A 17,327-nucleotide genomic window follows, 5' to 3' on the forward strand; every position below is an offset into this window, starting at 1 on the left:
ATTGCCTCTTGGTTGCTTGTTTTAAAACAGACACACATTAAGATTTTTAAACTCAAATGACAATTTTTCCTTAATGCAAAAATAACAATCATCATAACTGAACCAAAAAGCTAGACTTAGCGTCTTTATGACTTTTAAAAACATACTAATTGTCAAACATTAAAAACAAGTCACATTATACAAATAACTTTTTAACCCTCTTTTTTAAGCCCTTCCTAATTTTAATGTTAACACATCCAAGAGGAATTTTTAGCAATACTAATCATATCATCACATCATTCATTTTAACCATCATGTTTTCAGTGTCTATCTGCAGGGAAAATAGAGAACAAAGATGGGCCACTCAGCCCCTTCTATAGAATGGGCACACACCCAATCCGACTCTTTAGGGTTAGATGAACTGCGTTTGTGTCAGCTTGCCCTCTTTCACCATGCGTGGACTCCTCCCAGGACCTGTCCCACCATGCATGACCAGCTGAACTGCACTTCTGCTTGTTCACCCCTCACCCCTAAAGATAGGTCATCTGTTGGTTTCTAAGTTTTACCCTGTCTCTTCTCTTGGTTCTTGAATGAAATACACAGTTTTTAGACAGACAGAACAAGTAACATCTTTGACAGTGTTAAACTAACCTTTACATTTAAATTTTTAATATTTATCCCCAAATTTTAGCCAAGGGAACTAGATCCCAAACAGCCAATGCATTTTTGTTAAGCCAGATAACTTGATTACAGTATAAACAGTCTTATGCATTTTAAAACATTAGTCTTTTAAAATACCAGATTTTCTAATTTGTAAGTTAAAGAATCAATACAACAGCATTTAAAAAAATATGAAGATTTTTTAAAATCTTTGGTAATGTCCAAACCTCATAACCTTTTGAATTTTTAAATTAAAACTCACCCAACTATTACAGCATGCTGAAAATTTTTATCTTTGAACACGTTCACAGACACACACAAAACATTCACACAGATCTTAAAGCGCGCAAAAATCAAAATCAGTTGTACCTACACATTTTAAAGTTTTTAAACAAAAATTTAAGACAGTATTCCTTTTAAAATAGGTACCTGGGCTGGGAAGGTGGCTCAGTGGTAGAGCGCTTGCCTTGCATGCCTGAGGCCCTGGCTTCGATTCTTCAGCACCACATAAGCAAAAAGAAAAAAGCCGGAAGTGGCGCTGTGACTCAAGTGGTAGAGCGCTAGCCTTGAGCTGAAGGGCTGAGGGACATCGCCCAGACCCAGAGTTCAGGCCCCATGACTGGACTGAAAAACAAACAAATAAACTAGGTACCTTCGTTGGGCTTCATTTTCCCAGAGCTTGCTTATCTAGCAAGGCAATTCACTAATTAGTCTTTTGAATATCTGTGCTGTTCTCATTCAGCAAGCTGAATCCAGAGTCTGCTTAGTGAGCCTGCCACACTCACCCAAAACTTCCCTACCTCAGAAAACATAAAACGAACACACACATTAAACAAGACAAACAAGTGGCCACAAAGACAAAATCAGGTCTCAGTGAATTGGGTGACATCTCACCACTTACCAGGGGACTCGAACCCACTCTATTTATTCCAGAGAATTTTTCTTTTTAGATTCTTCTGAGATTTCCAATTATACTCAAATTATACCCCCTATCTTTTACCTCTTTGAAATGACTGAACAGGAGGTTGAGAAGAGTAAGCTTGCTTTGTCCTTGCCCCATCGCTGCGACAAGGAGTGTCCAAATTAATAAAACCGAGATAAGAAAGAAAAATAAGTTAAAATTACACACACACACACACACACACACACACACACACACACACACACACACACACACACACACACACACGCCGCATACGGGGGTTGGTAATGTACGCGCACTTGGTCACGCTTTCTCTGGGGAGGGGGGGCGATCTGGTCCGGGTACTCCTGGAATTCTAAAAAGGTGGATGGGGCAATTAAGTGTGAAATGCGCACTCTTCCTCTGGTCTAGGGGATCAGTAAGCCCCTCATCCACCGGCCCCAGGGCTGCATGCCTAAGATTCAAATTAGAGTTAACAGAAGACATATACGCATAGTCAAGACAGACAGCAAGTGCGTCAGACTGCTGGTCAGACAGTCTGTCCAGAAGGGCTTCCAACCAGAGAGAATCGGCCAATCAGGAGGACTCGAACCCCCTCTACCCGATGTCGAGGACAGCCCAAACCCAGGGGTCCAGGGGATGTCTTGCACTGGCTCCGCTGGCAGTCTTATAGCGCATCCACCAAGACTATCCGCCAGCCCCAAGACTACACCTGCAGGCTTTCACCATTCCTAAAATATGAAAATTGTATCAATTGATCTAATTGTTTCTTATTCTCTTGGGGAGGGGCTGGTTGCCCCTTTTTCCATTTTTTGTTTCCTCTTGAAGAGGAGTTCCATCTTTATGGAACTTAGATTTACATTCACTTTTCCAATGGTTCCCTTTTTCCTGCAGGAACCAAGGATTAGTTTGTTCTCCCACTGCTGCTGTGGAGGCTTTAGTGCCTCCTGCTTTTAGCATATGGTTTAAAATAGAGACAAACTATCCTTATTCTTAGAAGATGAACTACCCCTGATTTACTCGTTATCTTTCCCAGCCGCAGCTGAGGGGCCTGCAGCACCCCAACGAGTCTTAGACTAACTATTTCAGGTGAAAAGAAAGAGAGAGATACTTACCTCCCAAGGTTCCTTAACTGAAGAGACTGCTTCGTACCCCGCTTCAAGCCCCATGTGGGGCACCACCTGCTGCGGACTAGCTCTGTTGGGACTACGTAGGACACCTAGGGGAGGAACCTGGAATAGGGAGGGATATGGCAAACAGACAACTCACACACATTAGGAGTGGATGCTGAGTGCGATTTAATGCAGAGGATAACAACTTTTATAGCAAAAAGGCTCCATAAGAAAGGGCAAAATGTTATACAAACTTGCTACAGGGCTTCATTCTTGGATGGTCACCAGCTGGTCGCCTGAAAGGGCAAAAGTTTACACAGTCTTGCTGCAGGGCTTCATTCTTGGGTGCTCACCAGCTGGTCGCCCAAAAAGCACTTGTTTCTGGCTTATCTCTAAGAAATATAATGGGTTTCGATGTTTGTCACCATCTAACCATTACCTTATTTCTATAGAGGCCTTAATTGTCCCATAAGATTTTTCCTGTTTCTTCTTTAACAGTAAGGTTACAGAGGCCTAGATCTAGCAAGTCTCTTAGTAAATGAAAGAGAGTAACAGGAAGTTCTTTCTCCTAAGTAGTTATCTCAGCAATTGCCATACATTCTTTCTGTTCTAGCCGCGCCTAGTTTCTTGTAAATCTCTTACAAACAATTCCTTCTGTTGAAGTGACATCGTGAAACCCCCAATACTTTTATATTTACTCATGACTTGTCTACTAGCCTCCATAACAGGTCTTTCAGGGTAGCACTTAACTCAGGTGAGTTAGTCATATTTTTAAGACACTCATCAGATATTGCTGTCGTCAGCACTCTTAAGAAAGAGCTTTGAACAAGGGAACGTTGACAATGAGTAAGTACAATGAACAGCAGAAACAGTAAAAGATTAATAGGCACTCTTACACAGTGGAGAAAAGAAAAGCAAGAAGACATCTTTCCCAGGGGTTTGCTAGCCTTTCCAGGAGTAGGCCTCTTTGAAGCCCTATTCTCCGAGGTAGACTTTGGTGAAGTTCCAATACTCAGAGATAGGTCTCTGTAAAGCCCCATTCTCTGAGGTACACTTCGGTGAAGTCCCAATACTCAGAGATAGGTCTCTGAAGCCCCATTCTCAGGTCTGAAAGCTGGTTTCCCATGCTAAGCAGACTCAACTGGAGTAGGCGTGGCAGGTAAAGAACACCAGCGCCCTCCATCTATGATTGAATGACACCTAATACATTCCTACCAACTCTTAGGCATGTATTATACCACCATTGAAGGAATATTATTCTTTTCGGGCTGAATAAACTATTAATTCGGATCAATCAGCTTTCTAGGATTATTGCATTCAATTTTAGACTAGACGAAAGCATGAACTACTCTTTCAATTGGTATTCCTATGCATAGGAATGAGTCTCTTGTGATCTCCTGCCATTGGTAGGTGTCAGGACTGGGATTTGAACCCGGGACCTATGTTGACAGGTTTGCCTATGTCTTCTCTGATACCCCACCAGCCTTTAACAATGGCAGGTAAGGTCCACTTTGCAACCATGTCATTCAGACCCAAGATAATCACTGTGCAAAGAAAAAAATGTGAAATCCTGAGCCCTGTGCACCTCACCACTTTTTTTCTATGCTATATTTTTTTTCTTCCTGCAAACCATGTGGGCCTATGATGCCAGGATCGGCTATGGGTCCAGAGGCTACACTCCAAGCTAGGGCGATTGAAGCTGAGGCAGAGGTGCCACGACCTGAGTTCAAGCCCCCTGTTGGCAAAATAAAGAACAAATTAAAAATTAATTATTTAACTAAATTAAAAAAGAAATAAAGCTCCCTGGTTTGGAATTTCTGCCAGTTTTGTTTCCTAGGCTGGGATTTGAACTCAGGTCTCAGTAACTCTGTAGCAGTGTGCACGAAAGTGGCAGAGTTGCCACTTCTTGAATTCAAAACCGGTGCAAAGCCAAAAATAAAAATTAAATCACTGAGCTCAGCAGGGGGAGTAGATGTGGAGATGAGAGGGGGGGTGGTAGGTAGAACACAAAGGAAGATGCTACAATCTTCAATAGGAAATACAATCATTACCTTGATCATTTTACTGTAACTTCTCTGTACAACATTTTTACAATAAAAAAATGAAAAAAGTCGTGCTCAGAGAAGCAGTTTGGGGGTAAGGGAACGAGGTCTGAATAGATGTACAAAATTCCACACTGATTTTATTTTAATATTCAGTATGTTACTGAAAAACATAGCTCCTTACTTAAAAATAATTAAGTCAAAATCCCCAACAATTAATGTCTTTGCATCTATGTGGGATTTGAGGAAAAGTAGTGTTTCTTGGATAAATTTGGGTGCTCCATTGTTTCACGAATAGATATTTACAATTGTAATATCCTCCTGAAGGAGAGATCCCTTAATTATTATGTAGCGACCTTCTTTACCTCTTCTCACGAATTTTAGTTTGAAGACTAATTTATTTGATATTAGGATTGCAACTCCCTCCTGTTTATGGGGGCCGTTTGCTTGTAAGATTTTGCTCCAGCCTTTAACATTGAAAATGTGACAAGACCACATTAAAGCTACTAGAACAACTATGTTTATTGCAGCATTATTTACCATAGCTAAGATATGGAACCAACCCAGATGCCCTTCAGTAGATGAATGGATCAAGAAAATGTGGTATATATACACAATGGAATTCTATGCCTCCATCAGAAAGAATGACATTATCCCATTTGCTAGGAAATGGAAAGGCTTGGAAAAAATTATATTTAGTGAAGTAAGCCAAGCCCAAAAAAACATAGGTCCCATGGTTTCCCTTATTTGCAATATCTAATATATGTATGAGTCAAGCAGGAAAGATTAGATAATGTGATGCTAGGAAAATGCACCCTTAGATAAGTATTTAAATGTTTTTTTTCTTTCCTGCATTTGTTTCTAACTCATTTATAAGATTATTTCTTTGTAGCTTTGTATGTCCCTCCCCCACAGTACAACCGCTGCTTTCACTATATTTGATGTCAGTATAATTTGTGGAGGAGATGGTGTAAAACAAGTCGTTTAAGGATACAGGTGGACACGATGAAACTATGATAAGTACAAGTCGTCATGTCAAAAACGAACTTTACAACTTTGGTGCGGTGGGGGGGAGGGCGGGATTGGGTGGGGGGCGGGGAGATGCTGGAAAGGGATGTGAAGTGTAAACAAAGGTGGAGGCTGCAATGCTTGATAAGAAATGTACTCATTATCTTGCCCATGTAATTGTACCCCTCTTTACAGTATGTTCACAAAAAAAATTAAATTAAAAAAAAAAAAAGAATTAAGTCACTGTCTTGGAAATGGGGCCAGTATTTCTTTCAGTGCTGGGATTTGATCTCACCATGCAGGTCACTCTTGCACCGTGGGTGAAAGCAAAATTCACTGTCCTTGAGGAAAAGAAATTCAGTTTAGATTTACCAGGGTCTGAATGAAGGGCCTGCAAACCCAGAAACACAACAAATCAAAGAAAGGAAAAATATTTCTATATATGTGTAATATGATATATATTTTCTTATGTATGTTTATAACATTATGATTTTTATTATTGATTTTGTATTTATTTTAGTTTTTACTTGATTAATTCACTTATTGTCTATTGTATTTAGTATTTTTTGGGGGGGAGTCCAGTCGTGGATCTGAACTCTGGGCCTGGGCGCTGTCCCTCAGATCAAGGCTAGCACTCTACCACTTGAGCCACAGTTCCACTTCTGGCTTTTTTTTTTTCCTGCTTATGCGGTACTGAGGAATTGAACCCAGGACCTCATGCATGCAAGGCAAGTGCTCTACCAGTGAGCCACCTTCCCAGCACCTATTTAGTATTATTATACACATAATATTTAATATATGTTATACATCTATTATAAACTTATGCACAATAATATAGGACTGAGTTCCAGGAAGATGGTGGAAGAGAAGCTGGGGGTTAAACAAGCTCTCCCAGAGAAAGCAGTTTCAGTGCTTCAATGAAGAATCCTAAGCCAGAGAATCACACAAAGTGTTCCATCACAGTAAAGAGTGTTAGGCTAGAGAGGGAAAATCCAGGCAATGAGACAGATCTGAGCACTTGCCAACAGCTGTGACTGCAGTGGCGTCAGTGGCAGTGGCAACAGTGGCAGTGGCAATGGCAGCACCTTTGGCGGCAGCCATAGACGCCATACCTGCAACACAAAGAGTCCAGGAGAAAGACGCCAGACACGGCCAGTGAGTGGGTTCTACTCAACACCAGCAAGAACTGACAAGGAGCACATATCGTCATCCTGCAGTTCACAGACCAGAGACGACCCAGGAACCAAGACTCCGGCTTGAGTAGAAGCCTGACATCCTCTCAGGGATCAGAGGAGGGAAGACCACCCCTCCCCCCACTATGGGAAATCTCCATCTTTGATAATAACAAAGGCCTGGCTGAGCATCTAGCTCCAACTCAGGCCTTGGAAGAAAACAAAAGAGTCATTAAGCAGGTCACAGGAACCTAATCTGACCTGCTAGGCTCTGCTCAACCCAGGTAAAAGTCACCTAGCCTGGGTTGCCAGCCCCAGGAGTGTCTTTCTTCACTGGGTAAACAGAAACAGAGGCTTCCCCTCTCTACAGCAATCTTGACAATCAATTGAAATTCATTAAACATAAACCCTGAGAATGGCTCCAGGTAGGGCTCTGTGAGTGTCTCAGAAGCTAGCCCCCCAGGGAAAAGCAAATGTTTGCTGAAAGGCCTCAACTCTATCCAGAACCTAGCCTCATCACAGCATCTCCAAACTAGAGAAAACAGCCACTCCTTCTTCTGTGATACTCAAAGCAGATCTCCCTCCCATTGAATTAGCCTGGGAGGAGGATCATAAAATCCTGTGTAAAGCAGAGCATTTTTCTGCTTGCTCAAACAAACTGACATAAGAAACCAACCAAGCCACAGGAATATCAAACACCACAAACAGACAAGAGACTCCAACTAGAGACTGGTTAAGGACACAAGGGAGATACAGGATCTTCCCATTCACAAAAAACTCAAAGAACCTTTTTTTGTACCATCTATAAAGAATTTTTTTCTAAAACTGTTTTTAATGTTTTTCATTTTTAACTTTAAAAAATTTGTTTTCTATTAACTTTTTCTTCCTCTTATAATTTTTATTTTAGGGGTAGATGTATGTGCTTATTTTTCTTTTTCTTTTTAAAATTTTTTTTGTTTAGCTTTATTGACATTTTGATCCGATTTTTTCTTTCCTTCTCATTCTTTTCACCTTTTCTTCTCTTTCATTCTTCTTTGCGTTACTTAATTGATGTTCTGCTCTTCCTCAGATATACCATAGTCGATTATTAGACCTTATCCCCCATTGTGTACACATTTAATCCAAAAATTTATTACTCAATTCAAAACCTCTTAGACTTAAATTCCTTAATAGCAGTACTATCTCTTTATACTTATATAATATTTTAAGCATTTTTATTTTTAAGTTGTTCACATCTCCTTTCTATCCCTACCCTTCTCTTATCCTATCCATATTCTTCTCTGAATATTGTGTTTTTAGTTTGCATAATTTTTAAGTATTTAAGTGTTTCACGTTTTAACTTTTAAATTTTGTTTTTCTATTTTTTCTTGTCTCTTTTTTCTCTTACTCTCTTCTTTTTTTTCTCTCTCTACTATCATTCTATCCAAGCTATTTCCCGCTTAGAGGTTAGGACGTAGTTAATTTAACCTTCCCTCTGTCTGTCCACATCCCTCTATTCCTATTTTTACGCACATATCTCCCTAAACCTAATAATTTCTGGTTTGCCAAACTATTCTTTGCGGTTTGTAACCCATTAATACATAGGTGTTGGATGTTGAATAGATATATCTGTTGAACTAGATCATATCTGCAGACTATGATCGTGAAACTACAGACTTTAGTTGATGATTGCATTAAGATAGTGTTCTAGCACAAAACTGGTATTACTTTCATCCCAAATAGGCAGGGCTAAGAACACTCAAATAGAAATACAGGAAACGCATGAAGGTGAGGAAGCTAATCAAATAGTAATACAGGAATTGAGAGCACAGGATAAGAATACACAAAGATCGCTAAAGGCATTCATGGAATCCATTAACAAAGACTGAAGGAAGTCAGGGAGACCACAAAGGGAATGCTGAGTGGAACCCAACAGAAAGAATGAGAGTCTAAGGAAACCATAACCAATCAACTAAGTGATTTGAGGATAAACACTGAACTCCAAATTAAGGAAGTAAAGCAGTTCATACAAGATCTAAAATAAAGCTCCAACAAAGAATTTGAAGCAATCAAAGCCAACCAACTAGAAGGAAAAGAAATAAAAACAAAGTAGAAAGTCTTGATAGTAGGTTAGACTATGCAGAAAATTGAATTTCATAGATTGAAGACAGCCTAGATATTAAAGAGAAAGAACATACAATCATCTAAGACAAATCCAAGAAAGGGGATAGATCAATTCAACACTTGGAAGACACCATCAGAAGGGGTAATCAGAGCATAAGTGGTGTAGAGGAGCACCTAGAGACAGAAGTTAATGGTCTGGGAAATTTAACAGGATCCTAGTAGAGAATTTCCCAAACATGCAAAAAGATAGGCCTATTCAGATAGAAGAAGCTTTTATAACTCCAATTAGACCAGACCAGAACAGAACAACCCAGCATCACATTTTATTCTTCACAGGATGAATTCATACCAAGTAAAATATCCTTAAAGCTGTCAAGGAGAATAGATAAATCACTTAGAAAGGGAAAGCAATTAGAATCACCTCAGATTATTCAGCAGAGACGATTAAAGCAAGAAGAGCCTGGAATGATGTATGCCATGCCATAAAGACAAACAACTATCAACCATGTATATTGTACCCAGCTAAACTCTCTTTCATAACCAAAGGTCAAATAAAAACTTTCCATAGCAAAGAAAAATTGATACAATTTATCTCGATCAAACCAGCCCTACAAATGATTCTTCAAGTTATCTTACACATAGAAAACCAACAAGACCACAAAAAGGCAAAGAAACCGCAGCCAAACTGAGAATCGAAGAACCATAGAAAAAACCTAGTTGCCACACCCCACAAGAAGGTGGATCAAATAGCAGGAACTCCCAAATAATTCTCAGTTCTAACTCTCATCATTAATGGAATTAACTCTTCAATTAATCGACATAGACTGTCAAGTTGAATTAAAAAGCAAGATCCTTCTATCTGCTGCCTTCAGGAGTCACATTTTGCCCAAAAAAACAAACATATTGTCAATGTTAAAGGCTGGAACAAAATCTACCAAGCAAACGGCCCCCATAAACAGGAGGGATTTGCAATCCTAATATCAGATAAAAAAGATTTCAAATTAAAATTCGTGAGAAGAGATAAAGTAGGTCGCTACATACTAATAAAGGGATCTCTCCTTCAGGAGGATATTACAATTCTAAATATCTATTCGCCAAACAATGGAGCACCCAAATTTAGCCAAGAAACACTACTTTCCCTCAAATCCCATATAGATCCAAAGACATTAATTGTTGGGGACTTTAACACACCACTTTCCACACTAGATAGTTTAACTTGGCAAAAACTCAAGGGAGAAACCGCAGATCTAATCACCTGCATATATCAAATAGATTTAATAGACATCTACCAAATATTTCACCTAGCAGCTTCAGAATACACGTTTTTCTCAGCAGCAAATGGAACATTTTACAAAATAGACCACATTTTAGGCCACAAAGCAAACTTGTCCAAATTCAGAAACATTGAAGTTATTCCTTGTATTCTCTCAGACCACAAGGCAATAAAATTAGAACTCAACAACAAAAGCCATCAAAAATTCCTGTAACACATGGAGGTTAAAAAACACACTGCTGAATTGTGAGAGGTTCATGGAAGAGATTAGAAAAAAAATTCAAATGTTCATGCTATTCAACAAAAATGAGCACACAAATTACCAGCTCCTCTGGGACACAGCAAAGGCAGTACTCAGAGGCAAGTTTATAGCTCTGAGCTCCTACATCAACAAATTGGAGAGATCTGAAACCAATCATTTAATGAAACATCTGAACCTCCTTGAAAAAGAGTAGCAAGATGAACCCCAATCCAGTAGATGAAAAGAAATAATTAAAATTAAATCAAAATTAAATGAATTAGAATCCAAAAACTATAAAATGAATCAACAAAACAAAGAGTTGGTTCTTCAAAAAAAATTAACAACATTGACAGACCCTTAGCAAATCTTATCAGAAAAAGAAGAGAACACACCCAAATAAATAAACTCAGAGATGGGAATGGAAACATCACCACAGAAACATCTAAGATTCAGAACATCATAAGGGAATTCTTCTCAAAACTTTATGCTAATAAGTTTGAGAACTTGGCAGAAATGGACCTTTTCCTAGCAAATACTGACATGCTGAAACTAAACTAAGATGAGTTAAAACGTTTTAACAATTCCATATCAAGCATTGAAATAGAAACAGAAATAAGACACCTCCCATCAAAGATAAGCCCAGGACCAGATGGACTAACAGAAGAATCCTACAAGGCATTAAAAGCAGAGATCACACCAATACTCCTCCAACTCTACAATGAAATTTAAAGAGAATGTTCACTACCGAACTCATTCTATGAAGCTATCACAACCCTCATCCAAAACCAGGCAGGGACTCATCAAAGAAAGAGAACTATAGACTCATTTCTTGGATGAACATTCATGAAAATCTTCTCAACAAAATTTTGGCCAATCGACTTCAACAATTTATCCAAAAAATCATACACCACGATCAAACCGTATTCATTTCAGGGATGCAAAGCTGGTGCAATATACGCAAATCAATTAGTATAATTAAGCACAGCAACAGGAGCAGGGATAAGAACCACATGTTTATCTCAATAGATGCAGAAAAAGTGTTTGACAAGATTCAACACCCCTTTATGATGAAAGTTCTGGAAAAATTAGGAATTCATGGAACCTTCCTCAATACAATAAAGGCTGTTTATGACAAATCTACAGCCATCATTATACTTAATGGTGATAATTAAGCCATTTTCTCTTAACTCAGGAATGAGACAAGGATGTCCACTTTCTCCACTTCTCTTCAATCTAGTATTAGAATGCCTAGCTACACCAATAAGACAAGATGCAAACATAAAGGGGATCCAAATAGGGAAAGAAGAAGTGAAACCCTACCTTGTTGCAGATGACATGATCTTGTGTTTAAAGAATAGCACAGACTCCACTCCTAAATTACTCAAGCTGATTCAAAACTAACCCTCAAAAATCAATGGCTTTTCTGTATGCCAACAATGAGAAAAGTGTGGCTGAAATTAAGAAAGCAACTCCATTCATAATAGCCACTCAAAAAATAAAATACTTAGGAATTAACTTAACGAAAGAAGTGAAGGACCTCTATGATGAAAAATTTAAAAACCTGAAAAAGGAAATCAAAACAGAACTTAGAAAGTGGCAAAAACTCCCATGCCCTGGATTGCGAAGATCAACATCGTGAAAATGGCAATACTTCCCAAGGCCATCTACAAATTCAATGCAATACCTATCAATATTCCAACCTCATTCTTCAAGGAAATAGAAGACACAATCCAAAAATTCATATGGAATAATTAAAGACCCCGAATAACAAAAACAATTCTCAACAGAAAGAACAGTGCTGGAGGCATATCAATACCAAATTTCAAACTCTACTATAAAGCCATAGTAATCAACACAGCTTGGTACTGGCACAAGAACAGACTTCAAGACCAGTGGAATAGAATTGAAAACCCAGAAATGAATGCACAGACACATGGCTATCTAATCTTTCATGAGGGAGCTCAGAAAATAGAATGGAAGAAAGACATCCTCTTCAGTAAATGGAGCTGGCAAAATTGGTTAACTACTTGTGGAAAACTAAAGCTAGATCCTTATATATCACCCTGCACCAGAATTAACTCCGAATAAATCAAAGACCTCGGAGACAAAGCAGACTTTCTGAAAACATTACAGGATCAAATAGGAGAAACCCTAGGTCTCCTTGGTACACGGCGAAATTTTCTTAATAAAGACCCAGAAACACAACAAATCAAAGAAAGTTTAGACAAATGGGGTCGCATGAAATTGCAGAGCTTCTGCATGGCAAAGGACATAGCAAGTAAGGTTAATATGAAGCCCACGGATTGGGAGAAGATCTTCACTAGCCATACAACAGACAAGGGTCTTATATCTAAAATATACCTGGAACTCAAAAAATTAAATCCCCAAAAAACAAATCTTACAAAAACAACTGCCCAATAAATAAGTGGGCTAAAGACTTAAAGAGAAACTTCTCTGAAGAGGAAAGCAGGATGGCCAATAGTCACATGAAGAAATGCTCAACCTCCCTAGCCATAAAAGAAATGCAAATCAAAATAACATTGAGGTACAACCTTACCTTAATTAGAATGGCAATAATCAAGACCTCTAACAACAACAGATGCTGGAGGGGATGTGGACAGAAGGGAATCTTTCCACTTTGGAAAGCAGCATGGAGTTTTCTCAAAAGACACATAGAACCCACCTATGACCCAGCAATCCCACTTTGGGGCATTTACCCAATTGTTCAAAACAAGACCACACTAAAGCTACCAGCACGAATATGTTTATTGCTGCATTATTTACCATAGCTATGATATGGAATCAGCCCAGATGCTCCTCAGTATATGAATAGATCACTAAAATGAGGTACATATGCACAATGTAATTCTATGCCTCCATCAGAAAGAATGGCATTGCCCCATTTGTTAGGAAATAGAAAGACTTGGAAAAAATTTATTAAGTGAAATAAGCCAGGCCAAAAGAAGCATAGGTCCCATGGTTTCCCTTATTTGCAATAATTAGTATATATCTGAGTCAAGCAGAAAAGGTCAGATAAGTTGATGTTAGGTAAATGAACCCTAAGATATGTATTCAAATGTTTTTTTCTTTCATGCTATTGTTTCTAACACATGTAAAAGATTATTTCTTTGTTGCTTTGTATGTCCCTCCCCATGATATAACCTCTGCTTTCACTGTATTTGATTTCAGTGTAATTTGTAGAGGGGAAAGGAAAAAAAAACAAGTAGTTTAAATAAGGATACAGGTGGACCCACTGCAACAATGAGATGTACAAATCATTATGTTGAAAACAAACTTTACAATTTTGGTGGGGGGGAGGATTTGGTGGGGGGCATGGGGGAGGATGGGAAATGATGGGAAGGGGAAACAAAGGAGGAGGCTACAATGCTTGATAAGAAATGTACTCATTCTTTTGTCCATGCAATTGTAACCCCTCTGCACAGTATTTTCATAATAAAAAATATTATACAGTAAAAATTTAATAATATAGGACATTGACTCATTTTTCATTAATACTTTTTTTGTTGAAACATGATATATAATTAAATGGAAGCATTGTCATGGTCTTCACATGTTTTGAGTCTCTCCCAAGTATGAGCTTTGTCTTCTGTGTCTTTGGAAACCTTCCTATAGAGATTTCTTAAATGATTTATACTCAGAAGCCTTTTCTTGCGGATAGGCAAGTTGAGGGATAAAATTGTAAGGGTGGGGCTAGAAATGTGGCTTAGTGTTAGAGAACTTGGTCAGCATGCATGAATGCTAGGGTTTGAATCCTGAGTGCCATATACAAAGAAAAAGCCAGAAGCTGTGGATTGGCTCAAGTGGTAGAGTACTAGCCTTGAGAAAAAGAAGTTCAGAGACAGTACTAAGGCCCTAAGATAAAGTCCCAGAACTGTCAAAAACTATCAGCCAGATGCCAGTGGCTCGCAACTGGAACACTAGCTTCTCAGCAGGCTGAGATCTAAAGACCACAGTTCAAAGAAAACCTAGGCAAAGAAAGCCTGTTAGCCTCTTACCTTCAATGAACCACCAAAAGACCCCATGTGGTGCTATGGCTCAAGTGGTAGAGTGTTTGCCTTGAGCTGAAGGGCTCAGGGACAGTGCGCAGGCTTGAGTTCAAGACACACAACTGGAAAAAGTGAGGGTTAATCAAAGTACTTTTCCTATCTGATAATTAGGAGAACATTAACTGGAAAATGAATCCTGATGTACACCAGAATTTGAGTCAGAGCTCAAGGTTCAAGTGTAGCTCATCCATATGACCAGATTTTCAGGCTCTAGCATTATAACTTTGGTTGCTACAGGGTTCTGAAAAGTCCAATGTTGAAAGGCTTAATGCTCCACAATCCCTTTCTGATAAACATTTGACTTGTATTGTCAATGTCATTGCAGTTCTGAACCTAGCAGAGAACCAATAGCTCACGAGTGTCACCCTAGCTCAGGAGATTGAGGTCTGAGGATCACAGGGTGAAGCCAACCAGGGAGTGAAAGTCTATGACACTCTGATTTCCACTGCTGAAAGGACAGACATTCAAGAGCTTCCTGGGTTTTCCTTGGTGATAAGTTACTTGTACTCTAAATGTTCTTAGACTTCTTGAGCTATAGAAGCAGGAAAGAAACATTATTTACCCATCGTGGGTTCAAATGAAATCCTCAGGTTCCAAGCCTTAGCCCTGTTAGGAGGAATAACTCCAGTGTAACACTATATTTGAAGGACAGGAAACAGTTTCAAAAGCCAGGCTGGGTGAAGAGACCAGGCCTCAGGATTAGGAGGCAGATTGTACACACTCCACGGTGAAGTGAGCTGCAAAAACACTTCATTCATTCCAGGCACGCAAGCAATGAGGGGAAACCTGAAACATTTGTTAGAGTTACACCAGGGTCAGGCTTTTCTCAGCCTCTTTAAACAATGACTAAATAACCTTCCTCTCTCAGGTGAAGGGAGCCTCAGGCTACCGTTAGGTTAACAATAGACAGCCAATTTATTGGGGGAGCAGGGAGGACCAGAATACAAAAACCCTGCTCTCTGATCCTAGCAAGTGGGTTTTTGATTCTCTGTCAGATTTGAAGGCCCTTCTTCTACTCTGCCAGTCCATTCTCCTTCCTTCATTCTCCACATAATTAATGCAAATACCCAGTCCAAGGAGAGGCAGGGCCCTTTCTCTACTGTCTCCAAGCACCTGAGTTAGAATCTGGCTCTGCCCTCTTGGCTTTGGTGTCTTCGGCTGTCTGAGAAGTAGGACAGAGACAGTCTTCCTGCTCTGTGTTTGTGTGAAGGTGATTCTGGAGTCTTGGCACACTGCAGAAGATCTCATGACTGGGAATTGTTCCCTTCTTTCCTTCTGAAGTCCAAGACCATATTCATCTATTGTCTTTCTATCTATCTTTCTGTCTTTCTATCTATCTTTCTGTCTATCTATCTATCTGTCTATCTGTCTGTCTGTCTGTCTGTCTGTCTGTCTGTCTGTCTGTCTGTCTATCTGTCTGTCTGTCTGTCTGTCTGTCTGTCTGTCTGTCTGTCTGTCTGTCTATCTATCTATCTATCTATTTATCTATCCATTTATCTATCCATCCATCCATCCATCCATCTCTCTACCTCCATACCTACTTACCTACATACCTAACTATCTATCTCTTTGCCAGTTCTTGGGTTGAAATCAAGGCCTGGGCACTGTCTCTAGCACTCTGCTACTTGAGTCACAGTGTGAATTCTGGTGTTTTTTGTGTGTGAGCTACTGAGGAATCAAACCCAGGGCTTCTTGCATGCTAGGCAAGCACTCTCTCAATAATCCACATTCCCATCCCCCACATCTTTTCTTAGTGGAAGTTTTTACATAAGAATGCTATCATCTTACATCTCCAAGTTTAATTTTGTGAATACCGGTTATTTCTACGAAACCTAACCTTCTCTTCCCCTACCTGATTTGTGACTGTACCAGCCATGGCCTCATAATAAAATATAAATAAAGGCTGCTGAGAGTTTAAGTACATCATATAAGGACACAAGCCTGGAACCCTAGAAGAGAAAAGCAATGGGCCTGAAATGAAGAGAATGATGTGGTATGTTCAACAAGCATATCTGAAAAATGAATCAATAAATAAAAGCAGAAGCATTGCATATGATCTGTTTGCCCTCAGGGAGGTAATGTACACACATAAGTAGGTAGAGCACTGATACATAGCATGACCTTCTCTTTTTGAATTTTTATGGCCATCCCAGGGCCTAAAGTCAGGGCCTCATGTATTCCTCAGATGTTTTGCTCAAGGCTGAGGTTATACCACCGCCACAGCTCCACTTCCAGCCATCTGGTAATTAATTGGATATAAGGACCACCCAGGCTTGCCTGTATTTCTTGCTCGGCTCTCTCAATGCTGGAGCTCTACTGTCTGGGCCACTGCTCCTCTTCTGGTTTTCTGGTAGTTTATTGGAGATAAGAATCTCATAGTCTTTTCTGCTTGGGCTGGCTTTGGATGGCGATCTCCTGAGAAGGCTTCAAGTGGCTTTCCTCAGGGATTCGCCAAGGAACCGCTCCGCACAAAACTTTAGTCTAAATCTTGGGAGGTACTAGAGAAAAAGAGAAACATGAAGATGTTTCTAGTGTGTTCTAGATATTTAAGGTTGGAGACACATAACACTCATAACTATTACATTATTTTATAGGGAAAAGGACCAATGAAGCAATGTGAGGATCACTTCAGCTTTTGGTCCTCTTATCCAGAGACAGTAAATTCACTGAAGCTCAAAGCTAAGTGACAGAGCTGACATGAACTGTGGACCTTAGCTCCCAAATCCTATGACACTCATTTCTAACTTT

Source organism: Dipodomys merriami, unplaced genomic scaffold (assembly GCF_024711535.1).
Source record: "Dipodomys merriami isolate MVZ:Mamm:240054 unplaced genomic scaffold, mDipMer1.0.p SCAF_549, whole genome shotgun sequence".
Taxonomy (NCBI): domain Eukaryota; kingdom Metazoa; phylum Chordata; class Mammalia; order Rodentia; family Heteromyidae; genus Dipodomys; species Dipodomys merriami.